Below are 5,763 nucleotides of genomic sequence, written 5' to 3'. Positions count from 1 at the left end.
TGGGTTGTCATCAAGCCCATTGGGCCCCCACCAAGTCAAGCCCAGCTCCAGGTCCATTTTTAAATCCCTCCCTACGGAGCCCCCAAAAATAATCAGGGGTCTCACAAAAATATCTTCCTCATTCATCACTTTCTCCTTCTTTGTTGAAGCACCAGGGGCCCCAATTGGATTGCCATGAATTACTAAGTCACCAAAATCAACGCCAACTGGTTCAAACCAAAGCGGAATAGGATGTATAACATCTTTTTTCATATGCTCATATACTATGCGTGCATCAAACCTACTGCCTCTACAATTATTATCAGCAAATTCTCTCTCAATCCCCTTCTCATAGTCCCTATGATCCCCATTATCATTCTTCTCGGACATTTCCTTGCAGTCATCTGCAATTTGGGATTTAAACCCTTTTTTCTTATTACTATCACCTCGGAATCTAATATTCCCTTTTTCCTTCACCATTTTAGCATCATCCACCTCAATCGAAGCAGTAGATACCAAGTATTTGGGATTGGGATACATACCTGCAGAGTAGAAAGAGGATTCCCCCTCCTCCTCCGCCTCGGAGCCTTCGCCGGCCAGCAACCAGAAACGGTTCCCGGCCGGCGAGCGCCCTACTGGCGGCGGGAAAGGGCAAGGAGGCGAGGCGAGCGCCTCGGGAAGCGAGGGGAATGGCGAGGAAGCGTTGTTGGGGTCGCTGGCATCCTGACCCTGCGTCTTGGCGTCTCCGTCACCACCACCTCGTCCTCCTCGATCTCGATTGGAAGCCATCTGGATCCCGGGGCCGGAATCCCCATCACCACCGCCTGCGGCGGCGCCTGTGGCTGCATCGACGGCGGCGCCCTTGGCTGAATCAGACGGTGGCGGAGGGAGCGGAACACCTTCCACTTCTCCCGCTGAACCGGATCCAGAGACTCCGCCTCCAGCATCGCCCAGAGGAGCACCCCCATCGTCGGCTGGCGGTCGTAGTCGGGGAAGCAACGGAGAGTTTCTTCCCCCCGGAGCATGTCCCTCACCATCTCGGAGGCGTCGTTGAGGGCCTTCGCCGTCGGGAACCAGCGGTCGATCTCTTGGAGCCTCCCCATCAGCACCTCGTCGCCGGCAGCGAGCGCCCACATATGCTGCTGGCGCGTCGTCATCAAACCCTAGCTCTGCGGGCTGCGCGTCGCGGCGGCGATTTTGGATGGGATCTGTGAGAGAGGGAGTGGTGGAGGAAGTGGCGGAGAGCCGATGCGTCGGCCAAATAACCCCTCTCCCCTCGCCCCTGTCGCCATTACTCACCTCGGGAACCGCCACAGGCACGCCCCATCCATCAGCCGCCGCAATACGTGCCAAATGGCAGGGGAACTCCACCATTTGACCCAGCCTGATCTCATCATCATCTGGCCAGCTTCGCGCATCCACCACCACCCCCTCAACATCGACGAGCTCCAGACGCCGTCCTCGCCGGCGGATCGAGCCCAGTCGGAAGATCAGCAGCGCCGAGCCAAGATTAGGCACGTAGTCGCAGCGGATGCGTAAATCGCGCGAGAGGTGTGTGTCGCACGGGAGCGCGTCGCACGGGAAGCGTGCGTCGCATGGAAGCGTGTCGCACGGGCGAGAAGGCCCGGCCCCTTTGGAGTGCGACGTAGGTTTCCACGGCAACTTGCTAACAATGTACGTGGACAGTTGTGTGGCAAGATTGAAGACTACAAAACGACGATGGATGTATCTTGGACTTGACCTACGGCCAGCCAGAGCTTGGTCGCAGAACAGTGTACAGTTGTTTGTTTCCTGACCCATTTCTGCAACTGGGCAGATGGCTCCGTGCCTTGCCCTGGACTTCTCCTCGCGTGAGTACGAACGAGAGGGATTGAGATCCAGTGCCTTGCTGACTTGGCCGTTGGATTGGAAACGGACAGACAAGATCACGCACTGTAGATTATGTACTGTAGCACCGATCTGTGGAAGAACTATGTAGCAGATTGTACGTACTGTGGATGGTTCCTGTAGTAGTGCCCCTGTTCATGTTCATCCGATCATCGATTCTTGATCCGACGGACAGAAATGGGGGGCAAGGCACGACACTATTCGCTGGTGCCTTGGCTCAGTCAAGGCACCGGATCTCAATCCGAACAAGAGCCCGGCGCGTGCTGCGTCGCCGTGGAAACGGGTGACCGGGTTGCTGTCTCCGTGGAATTCGTATGAGCGCCCAGGCTGCAGTGTGGCGTGGCTTGGGCTGCGCCCGGCCGGTGGTGCATGCGTGAGCAGGGGCCGGAGACCTGCACGGTGGACTGGAGGCGTCGTGCCTGCGGGCAGCGAGCGTTGTGCGTCGACCGAAAGCAGCGGATTTCCTTGTACGCACGCGGAGTCCAGCTTTGTCGCTTCGTAAGGCATGTGCCTGACTGTCGACTGGTCCAGCATCTGTTCAGAACTTGCGTAAGTCTTCAACGCAGAATTGAAAAAAAAAAGTTGTTCGGGCTTGTGCCTCCCGTTGAGCGGCGTTGCTAAGAGCAACTCCAATGGGGCGATCCAAACGGACGGCGATTTCGTTCATTTTTTGTGTGTTTGGATCGGCCACTCGCTCGGCGTCCGCCTGTTTTACATATGGATCGGCAGTGTGCCCAACGCGCGACCCATATGTGCCGGCGTGGCCGGCTGGCCCCCTATTTTTTCATGAATTCGCATAGTTTGAATCAAATAACATAGTTTTGGACCGAATAAAATAGCATAGTTATTACAAGCCTAATGAAAATAAAAATGTCTCACATAGTTTTGCAAACGAATAAAAGAAGATACATCTATTGGTTACCAACATGAGCTCACATATACTCAACCAAATCATTTTGCAGTTGCACGTGAGTTTCCCAATCACGCATGTCTTGATGAAATTAGGTGAACTGTTCAAATATTGCCGCTATTCCATGCTCAGGCACAACATTCTCACCCTGAAACTGAAACCCTTGATCATACAGACGTTCCGGACGCTCGTCTTCTACGATCATATTATGCATGATCACACAAGCAATCATCACCTCCCACAGTTTCTGCGTGCTCCAGGTATTAGCAGGATACCAAACGATGCCCCATCGAGATTGCAAAACACCAAAGACACGCTCGACATCCTTCCTAGCACCCTCTTGCTCTTGGGCAAATCTTTTCCTCTTCTCTCCGAAAGGGTTGGGTATTGTCTTGACAATAGTGGTCCACTGAGGATAGATACCGTCACCCAGATAGTATCCTTTGTCGTAGTTGTGGCCGTTGATAGTAAAGTTCACCGGTGGGCTGTTGCCTTCGGCAAGCCTAGCAAACACTGGCGAGCGCTGAAGCACGTTGATATCATTGTGTGATCCGGCCATGCCAAAGAAATTGCCCGATGCAGAGATCTTGAGACGTCACGGCCTCTAGTATGACAGTGCAAGCCCTGACATGGCCCTTATACTGCCCTTGTCAAGCAGAAGGGCAGTTCTTTCACTCCCAGTGCATGCAGTCTATGCTACTAAACATCTCTGGGAAGCCCCTGCTCACATTCATCGCCAACAAACGGGCTGTATTTTCAGCAGTCGGCTCTCTCAAGTACTCAGGGCCAAACACAGCAATAACAGACTTGCAGAACTTATACAGACTCGCTCATACGGACGTACTCGTTAATGAGATCACCGGCCACTCCGTATGCAAGCATTCGGATGACGGCAGTGCATTTCTGATAAGAGGAAAAACCAATCTTGCCAATGGCATCCTCTTTGCACTCGAAACAGTCATCATAGCAGACCACCCCCTCTCTAATACGGTTGAAAAGATGCCTACTCATACGCAAATGGCGGTGGAATTTTTGATGTTTGAATAACGGGTTTGTTGTATCAAAGTAGTCCTTTCAAAGAAGGAAATGCCCGCTCTCTCGGTTGCGATTCAGCGCCGGAAGGTGGCCCGGAATGGAGCCACGGAACAACGGCCGCTGGCTGTTGAGGTGGTGATGGACCAACACGGCAGCCAATATCTCCTCCTCATCATCAGACGATGAATCGTCGGAGTCGCAAAGGAAATTGTGAAAAAAGAACTCGTCGGCGGAGTCCATTTTGTACCTTTGCAAACTGTCAAACAACTTGTGGGCTTCGACGAAGGAGACGGCCGACGAAGGGAGTCGCGGTGCGCACGGACCAGCTAGCTGCCCTGCCGGCGTCCGACGAGCCTGCCGATGAGGATCTGGCCGGGCGGCGAGGTGGCTTCTTGGTCGGGGGGCGACTGTGTAGTGGGGGGAGGGCACGGGGGTGGGAAGCAGTCGGCTCCCCGGCGGCAAGACGGCAGTGGCGGGCGACGTGGGAGTGGGCGGCGTTGCTGGGTGGATGTGGAGGCGCCGACAGCTGGCAGAGTCGCCGGCAAAAATGTGCGGCGGCGTCAGCGACGAAGGAGGCGGGCGAGGGTTGCTGTTGGATGGGGGAGGCCAATGTGCCGTCGACCAGCGGGCCGAGGGAGGAGAAGGCAAGCGTGCGCGTGTCCGTCGCGTGTCCGCGCCGACGCAAATCCGGCTCAAAAGTGGGCCGGGAATGGATCGCCCGCGGACGAAAAGCGGACGACGTCTGTTTGGGTCGGCGCGTTGGGCGGCCTTTTGTGTCTGCGCCAACCCAAACTAACGGCGGCAGACGAAATGGGTCGCCCCGTTGGAGTTGCTCTTATCTGCTTCATTTGTGGCCTCAAGGCCATGGGTTGTGGTGGATCCTTGCCTTTGCAGGTGGGAAGACTCGGTTTTTATATGTTTTTTATATATTTTTGCTAGGGTTTATGTATTGATCAGAAAGACAAGACGACAGCAGCTTTCTGAAGATGGAATAAAGTTTTTCCCATCCAACCCTCGTATCGGTTGTGTGTCTAGTATCGTCGAAGGGCATGTGGAGTTGTGTCTCTGGCCGATCTGGTAGGAATAGGTTGGTGGTTGTCTTTAATGGATCTGATCGGATCTGGTCTTCGTTCGTCTATGATGCATGTTTAGGTTGGATCCTTCAAATCTATGCTTCTCTTCATCGGCGGCGGTTGTTGTTCTGCTGTATTGGTCCTATGGAGCTTTAGGACGACGACTTGCCCGACTGTCAGCTACAACAAGGTTTGCCCGACTCTGACGAGGAGGAAAGAGGACGGTGACGCGCTTTCGCCTCGCTTCAGTGCTTCTACTCGTCGCTGCTGGTCTATGGATCTAGATGTATTTTTATTTTTATGTTTGTTGTACTGATATGATTGATGATGCATAGATTGTAAGTTTTCTGAAAACAGAAGACTTGTCCAGCATCTACTATACTACTACGTCATACGCGTGTGTGCTGTTCGACAATTGGAGACGTCAGACGAACAAAGCAAGTACTCCCTCCCTCCGTTTTTTTTTACTCTGCGTATAAATTTTGGTCAAAGTCAAACTATACAAAGTTTGACCAAATTTATATTAATAAATATGAACATATATAATACTTAAACTATAAAATATGAAAATACATTTTATGGTGCATCTGAAAATGTTGATTTTATATTGTGCATGTTGATATTTTTTAATATAAAATTAATCAAACGATGTAAAGCTTGACTTTGACCAAATTTTATATGCAGACTAAAAAGAAACGGAGGGAGTATCTTTGTGATGGATATGAGAGGAATGTTACCACATCGAGATATACTACGAGTACTATATATGGGTTGGGTAAGTATGGGTTTAACCAATCAAACCTAGAGTACACGATACAGTTCTTTTTATAGGAAATCCTACAGATGTCAAAAGGCTAAGGAATAGCGATAGAAAAATAA

Source organism: Triticum dicoccoides, chromosome 7B (genome assembly GCF_002162155.2).
Source record: "Triticum dicoccoides isolate Atlit2015 ecotype Zavitan chromosome 7B, WEW_v2.0, whole genome shotgun sequence".
In the NCBI taxonomy this organism is placed as follows: Eukaryota; Viridiplantae; Streptophyta; class Magnoliopsida; order Poales; family Poaceae; genus Triticum; species Triticum dicoccoides.
Note: the sequence above shows the minus strand (reverse complement) of the source record.